Source organism: Ictalurus punctatus, chromosome 21, assembly GCF_001660625.3.
Source record: "Ictalurus punctatus breed USDA103 chromosome 21, Coco_2.0, whole genome shotgun sequence".
NCBI classification, from domain to species: domain Eukaryota; kingdom Metazoa; phylum Chordata; class Actinopteri; order Siluriformes; family Ictaluridae; genus Ictalurus; species Ictalurus punctatus.
The window spans coordinates 3,055,523-3,067,553 of record NC_030436.2 but is presented as its reverse complement, the minus strand read 5'-3'; the positions used below and the strand labels follow the sequence as shown (position 1 = coordinate 3,067,553).

General features: G+C 38.8%; 1 protein-coding gene across 2 annotated transcripts in view; it reads right to left on the bottom strand.

The window, feature by feature from the left end:
* The window catches only part of atp2b2 (ATPase plasma membrane Ca2+ transporting 2), a 170,684-nt gene that overhangs the window by 119,202 nt on the left and 39,451 nt on the right, over positions 1-12,031 (bottom strand). The gene's annotated exons all lie outside the window — the stretch shown is intronic.

Here is a 12,031-nt window from a genome sequence, read left to right as displayed (position 1 = left end):
ATTTTGAACATAGCGACACGGTGCAAAGCTCAATGTGTGGGAAAAGAAAGCGCATCAAGTCTCTGCAGCAGAAAGCGTCTACCTATTAGTGTCTTAGCACGCCTCATTTCCCAAAGTCTCCTGTGCAAACCTGACAGTGGGGCTAATTCTATCCCTACGAAAGCCTATTATTTGCAATGATCAAAATGCAGGTGGCTGACTGCATTTCCCAGTAAAACCTGGCAGCCAAAATACAGGCATTGCTTTTGTCCACATTTGTGCCGCTAATCGTATCACATTTGATGACTGACCAGAACGACATCTTCAACCACTCTGAAACAAGAGAATTTTAGGAACTTTAAACAGTGTTAACATTCACTGGATTATGTATTTTGTTTGATGATGCATCACTGCCACTAAAACAGCTGATGTCATATAACAAACTGTTCCAGACAGAGCCCTAGCTACAATCGTCCCCTTAAAATTACAGTCCCCTACAAAAGTATTGGAACTGCAAGGCCAATTATTTGTTTTGGCTATAAAATGAAGAGATTTGCGTTTAAGATCAAACGATGATGACAATTTCAGCTTTCATTTCCTGATATTTACATCTAGATGTGTTAAAACAACTTAGATCACTGCACCTTTGGTGTAAATAACACCTAATATTTAGTTATATATCCCTTGCTTGCAATAATTGCATCAAGTTGGCAGCACACCGACATCACCAAACTGTTTAATTCTTCTTTTATGTTGCTTTTCTATCTTGTACTGCATCTTCGTTCAGTCGTTGTTTGTTTGGGGGGGTTTCCCCCTTCAGGCTCCTCTTCAGGAGGTGAAATGCTGCTCAGATGGTTTAAGGTCTGGTGAGTGACTTGGCCAGTCTAAAAACCTCTCTCTTTTTTCCCCCCTGGTGAAGTCCTTTGTTGTGTTGCCAGTCTGTTTTTGGTCATTGTCTTGCTGCATGATGAAGTTCTTCCCAATAACATTGGATGCATTTCTCTCTACATTGGCAGACAGAATGTTTCTGCAAACTTCTGAATTCATTCTGCTGCTACCATCATGAGTTCCATCATCAAGAAAGATTAGTCAGCCCGTTCCAGAAGCAGCCCAAGTCATGACAGTACCTCCACAGTGCTTGAGCAATAAGCTTGTATATTTTGGATTATGGGCTTTGGATTCTTTCTCCACAATTTGGTCTTTCCATCACTTTGGCAGAGGTTAATCTTGGTTCCAGAACTTTTATGGCTCATCTCTGTATTTCTTTTGCAAATTCCAATCTGGCTTTCAGATTGTTTCTGCTGATGAGTGTTTCATATCTTTTCCTTTTTCAGGAAATTTCTAATTATTTTATTGGCTATGCCCAATGTTTGTGCATTGACTAAGATAAATTTTCCCTTTTTTTCTCAGCTTCGGGCGGCTGTGGATCAGGTGGTAGAGCGGATCGTCCACTAATCGTAGGGTTGGCGGTTCGATTCCCGGTCCGCATGACTCCACATACCGAAGTGTCCTTGGGCAAGACACTGAACCCCAAGTTGCTCCCGATGGCAAGTTAGCGCCTTGCATGGCAGCTCTGCTACCACTGGTGTGTGTGAATGGGTGAATGGGTGAATGAGACACAGTGTAAAGCGCTTTGGTACCGCTAAGGTTAAAAAAGCGCTTTATAGGTGCAGAGCATTACCATTCATGCCATGAAGAAAGAAAAGCAATGGCTTGCTTTTCTCCAATAGACAGCTCTCTGGTCTTCATGTTGGTTTATCCTTTTTAACAACAAATGCAGTCTTCACAGGTGAAACCCAGGGCTCAAATCACAAATAGACATTCAGATCTATTACTGTAATTGTTTAAACAACCAATCTAACAGGGCACATCTTGACAACAAGAAACACCTATCAGTCACATGTTCCAATAGTTTTATCACATGAAAAATGAGTGGGTTCAAACAAAAGGTATCGTGTTCTAAGCTGCGTAACACATCTATATGTAAATATAAAGAAATGGAACATACATATACATACATACATACATACATACATACATACATACATATATATATATATATATATATATATATATATATATATATATATATATATATACATATATACATATATATATATATATATATATATATATATATATATATATATATATATGTATATATGTATATATATACATATATATATATATATATATATATATATATATATATATATATATATATATATATATATATACACACACACACACACTCTGACCGGACACTTTAATAGGACACCTGGACATCTGTGTATTCACATATTTATCCAATCATCCAAATCATATGGCAGCAGAACGATGCATAAAACCATGCAGATACAGGTCAAAAGCTTCAGTGTTCACATCCAACATCAGAATGGGGGAAAAATGTGATTTGAGTATTTCAGAATCTGCCGATCTCCTTGTATTTTCATGCACAACAGTTTGGAAGACGCAGCATCACATGTTACATAGAAACTGGAATGAAAAGCGCTGACACTGGAGACTCAAGGTCAAATCAGTTTTGACAACTCAAGAGTGCGTAGGTATAATGTAATATATAAAAAAAATATTCAAAAGCATTTTAGTAGGTATAATGAACGTATAAAGACTACAAACAGATTTCAGCAGGACTTTGGTTTAAAACTGTAACGTGCAATTAATTGTGTAATTATAATGTAGATAACTTTACAGTTTATTTTTCTATCCAGCTAGAGGTCATATGTCTTTAGTGTCCATGTGCTATCAGTCAGGCTTTAGCTGAGTGTGCTGATTTATACGGAGTGCTAATATTATATCCTAAGTGGGCGCTAATTAGCTGATTAGCTACCAGAGGCTCTCAGTAATCGTTTCTGATTTCATAGGACAGGCTGCCGAGGCCGAAATGATGGCCAGAGTTAATTCTCACGATGTATGTATTCTTCTCGATCGTGAGGAGGTATTAGTTGAACAAACACAATTTTATTACCACCCATAGTGTAGAAGAAACAGATTAGTGAAATTTGAATGATCTTTTCTCCCAACTGGATTCTTTAAGTCAATATTGGATTAAACTCAGATTTAAAAGATCGTCAAAAGGTTTGGTTAGTTTATGAATAAAAGTTTAAGGATATGACTGTTATTAGTTCCACTGCTGCCATTAAGTAGAGTTGAGCGTTGTGGATTTTCTTAATGTTAAATGAGGTGGGAAAACTCATCCACAGGATGAAACACAAGCTAAAACCCACACTACAAACATTTAACCTGAAAATCCATCCAGCACTCGGAACCCCTGCCTGCTTGAAGTTTGTTCTCAGGATTTCTTGAATTGATCTTTAGACCATGCAGAGAAGTGGCATCCCACTGGGCAATCCTTGGTTATAACTGGAAAGAAAAACCTTATATAGTCTGTTCATATTATTATATAGTCTAACCATTTAAGCTAGTTCTCTAATCCAATTGGGAATACTCAAAAGGGTGTATAGTATTTGTTTGGGCCAACGTGACATTATTTTCTGGTCACATCATACGGTCTGCAATTGTTTTAAACGGGTCAATGCCATTTTAGTCTACCGCCAGTGTGTCTGCTTAAGTGAGGTAAATAGTGTGTACTGGGAGAAAATCACACAGCAGTCATCGTGCAAACCCTCCCCTCTGCACCTCCATTTAAATGTACACTAAACCTTGAAGCTTTTACAGTAGCGCTGTATGTTTTCTATGCGTTTATTTTTTTCACAGACAGAGTTCTATATCATGTCTTTGCACAACCCAATGACGCCTCACAAAAAAGCACAAAAAAAAAAATCTGAAGTAAACATGGGCTTTCAAAGATTCACAAACTTCTAGAAAATGCATGTTTGACACACTCTACTGGTGGGAGATTTAGAGCTTGGGAAAAAAAAGGGGGGGGAGGGGGAAAACTTCCAGTTGCTAAGCAACAGGGTGGCCCGAGCAGTATGAACGATGCTTGTGGTCGAACTCAAAAAGAGCCTGAACAGCAATCCAGCCCTCGAAATGGTACACTGAGCTAATAATTAATACAAATTCACGTAAAGATCATGAGCTTAGAGCCCCTGATCTACCATACTGCCTTACATAGAGGGTTTCAGAAAACAAAGGGCAAAACCAGGGAAAATTAGACTAACATCATTAGTGACTGTAAAATCATTTCAATCATGTCTAGATATTTATTCTTCTTTAACTATAGTCCGGTTTATATCCTAAACACTAGTATTTGAAAGTGGACTTCTTATTGTTGTTCATTCTAACAAGTAATGGTTGTTGAAAAAAGTAAAAAAAATAATAATAATGTGTTGTTTGGGACAGTGTAACCTTATTCGGTTTGGATATATCTCACTTGGGGATAATGTAATTAGTACTGAAGTATCAGTGTTGCGGCTGTGGCTCGGGTAGAGCGGGTCGTCCACTAATCGTAGGGTTGGCGGTTTGATTCCCGGCCCACGTGACCAATGGTGTGTGTGTGTGTGTGTGTGTGAATGGGTGAATGACACACAGTGTAAAGCGCTTCGGATAAAAGCGCTATATAAGTGCGCCATTTACCATTTTTAAGTATATCTGAGATTTTAGTACTGACCAAGTCAGTCATTTTTTATGGACTGTGCATGCACATGTCTGGAAAGATTATGACCTGTAAAAATAACACCAGGTAATATATATTCCATCCAACTTAACATGTTGGTAAAGACTCTGTTCTATCCTGCAAGAAAAAGGTTTTCTATAGTATAAAGGCATGCCAGGAATCACTCTTTCCTATTGTCTCACGCCTAAACGAAACATATAGACAACATTTACTTGTACTTGAAACTACGCTTCTACGTGGGGTTTTAATTATATTATTGAGTTCCTAGCACAGGTAAAGCTTATATATATTATCATGTGTCCATAAGTTGGTTGCAGCCACAAGGCCTATGACTCAAGCACTAATTAAACAACATAACTGCTTAACAAACATTTGTCTAGAAAACTAACCCGACATGAAGAGCACTTTAGTGTTGTCACTGGAATGTAAACAGTACTTTATATACAGGAAATGTGTGTTGTTAGAACCTCCTAGAATCCTGAGAGTGGTATCTTCCCTCACCTTTGGGCCTCCTGCCAGAGGCTTTCTGGGAATTTTTGCTGTTGTTGGGATGTCCCTCTTCTGAAGATGTCACTTCTTTCACAATTTCTATAGATCCCCTTTCAGCTCATGGATTTTCTGCAGCTTCTCCATCTCCATCCTTTTAGAAGTTACCATGAGTTACATCTTTCACAGATGTTTTCTTCTGCTCATCGATCACTACTACACTGATGTACTACACTGATGTTCAATCACTATTACCTGCTTATCTGCATTAGATTTAAAAGTCCCACAGGATCTTAGCATGCGTTTTTGCCACTCCATAATGTTGTTTCCATTAGGAGGAGTATACATTCTCATATATTTGTGTATACCATTGCTTCTATTCAGTTTCTGACTGCATCATGCACTCTGCTACTGGGCGCTGGATTGTCTCAGGGGCATATCTGCACTGAGTTGCCAGGTAATTATGCACACCTCTTTTGTGACTGCACTCATTGGCCATTTTATCAGTTATACCTATCATGTAGTTGTACTTTATATGTCTGGTGTAGCATAGCAAAATATGGGACAGAAACCACACGGCTGTCAATCATGCCTCCACCCTGTCCATCAGTGTACAGATACCATCATAGAACTACTGCTGACCAGATATTAATTGGGTGGTGGAATGGATGGTGGACTGCGTCTTAACCTTTCTATGTTCTGTGGTGGTTCTTGTCCATCAATGGACAAGTTTAGAAATGGGATGGCAAATTGCTCATAGTAACAGATGTGCTACAGTGAGTGCCTGTAAACCTAGCCGACAGTACAAATGTCAGGATATGCAACGAACATGACATGTTGACAACAGTTGCCTTTTAATACCTTAACCATTATTGATCAGTTTATGGCTATAAATAAAGGCGTTCAAAGTGGTTCGTTTTGTATTGGTTACCGCTCTTGACTAGCACCAGAGACTATAAACAGAGGAGACACATCTGTTTTGAATTTGATGCAGGAGAATAAACACATAATCTACTTATTTGTCCTGTTGTCTTTATAAAAAAATAAATAAATAAATAAAAAGAAAAAAAAATGTTTCCATCATTTAATTTTTTGCCATGTCATTGGTTCACTAATCAAACCAGAGAGGGTTAATAAAATGAAAAATCTACAGGGGAAAAAAAAGTGAAACCTCTCCTCTTTCTCTGCCTTCAACTAAATAATTTACATCAATACATGATTGGAGGCAAAACACAGGATCTGCCATAGAAGCTGAGATGGTTCATGATGTTTTTGTTTCCTTTTTATTTAATGTTTATCAGCTCTACAGTATTTTTCAAGTACCAGATTTACATTCCACTAGTTGATCAAATCTGAACTAGTATCACGAAGTGGAGGCGTTGACGGAAGCAAGTGCAGGTTTGGTAGTTTAATCAAATAACGACAAGCCCGAAGAATAAGGCAAAAATCAAAAACCATAGACAGACAGAGGTCAGGCGGTCAGGCAAACAGTCCAAACGAGGCTAAGCAGAGAGACGAGGTCGTTAATGAGAACAAGGTCAAAACCAGGATAAACAAACACGATATCAAGACAGCGCCACTACACAACTGAACGTAATACACTGCCATGGCTGTGTGAGAGAGTATTATAAGTAGTGTGGTGTGATTGAGAGTGTAACTGGGAACAGGTGTGTCTGATTAGTTCTCAATAGACGGTGCCGTGACACTGAGTTGCTTTGTGAGTTGTAGTCGTCGGCCATGTTTGTAGTTTGTGGTGCATTCTGGGAAATGGAGTCGCTGGTTTGCCGTTTGACGAAAAAGTACATTTACTGACATTACTATTACTTTACTATTAAAAATGAGTATAGATACGAACCCATATATGTGTGTATTTGTATATTTCAGAGCCTGTCTGAGAAATAAAGCCTTACTGAACTCAAAAAGACAGTGTTCGTTTTTCTACTGTTACTATTTTTTTAAAATAACTGTACAGCTGTATAATATCAAATGTACGATTATGTAACCTCAGATAACTGTGGCTGTTACACTGTTATATTTAGGTCATCTGGACATCTGATTTATCTATTAATAAATGAGCTCCAGTGCACTTTCATTATGTAAATGTCATGTAACTCAGGATGTATTCACTAGACCCCATCAAATAGCCTTATAGTACTGCTGAACACACTCAGGGTAATGAGCTTTCTGTGACCATTTTCCACTAGCCATGAGCTAGGAGGCAGTAATTTTGGGCATTTGTGCTTACAAGATGAAGTCTGTACTATTCTGAATGCAGCATTGGGACAGGGATAAAAAAATTGTACAATATTGTAAACCATGAAAAAGGTCAAATATTGTGGCGTGAATATGTAATATTCACACATGCTTATATTGCACAGACTTCGCATGGTATAGGCCTAATAGAGAGGCTTCAAAATAAACTGAAATGTGAAGCCTTATTACCTGACACACAGCTTTTAGCCTCACAGTCTGTCTGGGACCAAGCACATAATCGGTAAAGGAGTGGGGCTAAAGTGAGAGATACTGCAGGAAAAGAGTCATGCTGCTGCTGATATAAGAGCTACTCCGACTGCTGCAGCGACAAATATTGTAATATCAGGATCACGTCAAGGGCAAAGCACAGGTTCATCCTTTCTCTTTCCTTCATAAACACACAAAAGAGTGAAGGGAAAAAGTCTAGATGGGATCCACATCCAGCAGTGTGTACGGGTTTTTTTTGTAGCTATATGAGATATAGTCCCCTCTGACTAGTATTGGCATTGTACTGTACTACAGGAACAGAAAGGCCAATTCATTAGTTTTTGCTATACAATGAAGACATTTAGGTGTGTGTGCGCTAAGATGACATAAGATGACATATCAGAATTTCAGCTTTAATTTCTTGACATTTACATCTAGATGTGTCAAACGACTTAGAACACGGCAACATTTGTGCGAACTCACCCATTTTTCAAGTTATCAAAAATAGTGGAACATGTGCCGTGACTGATCGGTGTTTCTTGCTGCACAGGTGTGCCCTTTTATATTGATTATTTAAACAATTAATAGCTCTGAATGTCTACTCTTGGTTTGAGCCCTGGGTTTTGCCTGTGAAGTCTGCATATGTTGTTAAAAAGGATAAACCAACATGAAGACCAGAGAGCTGTCTATGAGAGCAAAGCAGGGAATTTTGAAGCTGAGAAAAGAGGGGATATCGATTAGAGCCATTGCACAAACGTTGGGCATAGCCAATACAACCATTTGGAATGACCTGAACAAGAAAAAACACTGGTGTACTAACAACCAGGCATCAAACAGGTCGGCCAAGGAGAACAATGGCAGTTGATGACAGAAACATTGTGAGAGCTGTGAAGAAAAACCCCAAAACCACAGGTATTGAAATCACCAACAAACTTCACAGGGCAGGGGTGAAGGTGTCACAATCCACCGTTCAAAGACTTTGAGAGCAGAAATATTGAGGCCATACCACAAGATGCAAACCACTCATCAACTGTAGAAATCAGAAGGCCAGATTGGAATTCGCAAAGAAATACAGAGATGAGGCACAAAAGTTCTGGGACCAAGATTATCAAGAGTACTTTTGCTCACCTAAAAATTGGGTGATCTGCCACCAAAGATGCCAAGTTTAACACATTTAGACATACAGCATCTCACAAAAGTGAGTACACCCCTCACATTTTTGTAAATATTTGATGATATCTTTTCATGTGACAACACTGAAGAAATGACACTTTGCTACAGTGTAAAGTAGTGAGTGTACAGCTTGTGTAACAGTGTAAATTTGCTTCCCCTCAAAATAACTCAACACACAGCCATTATGATGAACTGGCCAAGCATGTCTCCAGACCTAAACCCTATTGAGCATCTGTGGGGCATCCTCAGACGGAAGGTGGAGGAGCACAAGGTCTCTAACATCCACCAGCTCCGTGATGTCGTCATGGAGGAGTGGAAGAGGACTCCAGTGGCAACCTGTGAAGCTCTGGTGAACTCCATGCCCAAGAGGGTTAAGGCAGTGCTGGAAAATAATGGTGGCCACACAAAATATTGACACTTTGGGCCCAATTTGGACATTTTCACTTTTGTTTTTTTGTACTCACTTTTGTTGCCAGCGGTTTAGACATTAATGGCTGTGTGTTGAGTTATTTTGAGCGGACAGCAAATTTACACTGTTACACAAGCTGTACACTCACTACTTTACACTGTAGCAAAGTGTCATTTCTTCAGTGTCGTCACATGAAAAGATATCATCAAATATTTACAAAAATGTGAGGAGTGTACTCACTTTTGTGAGATACTGTAAATATCAGGAAATGAAAGCTGAAATTCTGATTTGTCTGATCTGTCTTCAGTGTATAGCAGAAACAACTGGCCTTGCCATTCCAATACTTTCAGAGGGGACTGTATATGATCTTCACTGTCCTTAAATTCACATTAAAAGTGGTGTTCATACTGTGTCCAGAAAAAGTTGCATTTCATCCTAGGGAATACAGTTTTAGCAGTACAGGAGGTAAATGGATACTCAAAGTGTGTTTTGTTTTTCTTGGTAAAAACACACGTTAGTGACAACCTACAGGGGTATTCCATAATTGGGAAACCCGACAGACTTGATTTAAAGCCATAGGAAGCCAAACACAAGATAGAAAGGATGTAAGACATAACTAGGAATTAGACAAACACTGGGGAAGACTGGGGAAATTATAAGTTTTTCTTTCACCAGTCACTTGATGTCTTTCACTCTTCGGCTTTAAAATACTCTATTGACTTGTAAACCTCTGCTCAAGTAAAGAATGAATCATATCGTGGATCATGAAAATCCTCTGCTATAAATACATAGACTAATGAGGACTTGCAAGCAATAGGTGTGACTAATTAACTGCCATGACAACAGGGACATGAAAGCAGGAAATGGTGACCAAGTATGGAATGTAGTGGGGGGTAAACAGGACAAATGGGGACAGAATCAGAGCAGATGTGACACAATGAAGGTCATACTACGGTGAAAAATGACACTTTTGTTTTAAAGCCTTATGAAAGAGGTGATAATATATCTAATATATATATATATATATATATATATATATATATATATATATATATATATATATATATATATATATATATAAAAACACACTGATGATAATTCCTATGATGCATGCATAGCAAATCCATCCATCCATTTTCTGTACTGCTTATCCTACACAAGGTTGCCTAGCAAATAGATCAATTATTTAATATTATACAGTTTCCATGTGACAGGACATGATTCAACATTCTGCAGTTTGATGTTTGATAATTGGGGTGTAAAAGTGTTACCTTGAAGGCTGATGGCAAAGAGGCCACACCTACTTTACTGGGACTGCAGGCACGGAGGCCACGCCTTCTTTACTAGGACTGCAGGCACGGAGGCCACGCCTTCTTTACTGGGACTGCAGGCACGGAGGCCACGCCTTCTTTACTGGGACTGCAGGCACGGAGGCCACGCCTTCTTTACTAGGACTGCAGGCACAGAGGCCACGCCTTCTTTACTGGGATGTCTGTGTCTGTATCTGGGGGACTTTGATATATTTTAAACTTTGGTATTTCGTGTGCAGTTATTCCCAAACAATGACCTTTACTGTTGCATTAGAAGATGAGTAAAGGCATTATACTGGTGCGTAAGGTACGATTCGTGGTATTTTCACCAACCAGAGCATCCTTGTTCCTGAATGTCAGTCGAATATGAAATGTTACGCAACTTTACTGTGGTCACAAATACTTGTCCATGCTGACCATTTTAATAAATCACACTCCGATGGCGTTTTGCTGAGACAGAAATAATTAAAAACTCGTTAACAACACTTGCAGAGTGATTAAAAAGCTGAACACGCTGACCAGCCTCACACGCTTCTTGTTGTTATGGCAACGTTGACACTAAACCTCGCTCCATGCATGCGCATAACTTTGACTTGGATTACATCTAGCATGCATATAAATGAAGTCTGTCCGGTGTAGGATACATATGAACAGCTCGTCGGGAATCTGCGGTCGGAATAAATTCATCTGGATTGGTGAAAATCTTTTCATGTAAACACAGCCAGTGTACAGTAAATGCCTGTGAAAATGAAAGCAGCTTAATTGCCACTGATTCCTCTAAGAATGGACTTAAACCTCATTGTGTACTTTAATAAAACACACTATTCGTACTCATTATATGGTGTAATAAAGACCCGAGTAGCCGTATTGCATATAAATAATAGTCTGATGATTTCAGAGGAATATGAAAACCCAAATGGGCCTGACCTAGTTACAACACCTCCACAGCATTTGTGTAATCTAGACCTCTCTCTCTCACACACACACACACAAACACAAGAATTTTAGCACCTTCACGTAGAGGTATACAGGCATGTTCTGATGAATGTTTACTGACGGAAATAATACATCCTGAGTTACATGACATTTAAACAGTCCCCGATGTGAGTGTGCTTGTAACGTTGCGTGCAGATAATAGTTTACAGTAGTCATGTTTACGTGCCTGTTCTGCACTAGGAATGTGACGAGTTATGCAATATATCGTGATATCAACCGTTACGTGCACGTTTCTAAAAATTTTATCCAGTACACCTAAATGGTGTTTGCTTTACTCTCCTCCAAAAGACTCCCATTTCAATCAGCAGGTTATTATTTAAGCCTGTTGTCCTAAATATAGCTGATGCTCTGAAAAACATATAATCTACCACCTGGCATCACCATGATGGCTGATAATGAGAGTACTTCTACATTCTATAAAGCTTATCATAGCGCCCAGGAGGTAAATCGAAATACAGATGAATATCAGCTGCTACTAATCAATTTCTAAACTTATGTATGTACGTTCATAATGCTGTAGTGTAAAATAGGGGTTAAAGTTCATCCAGATGAAAGTGAACAGGCTTTTTCACCAAGCAGATTTTATCTGTGCAGCCAAAATTAAGGTAACACCAACAGACA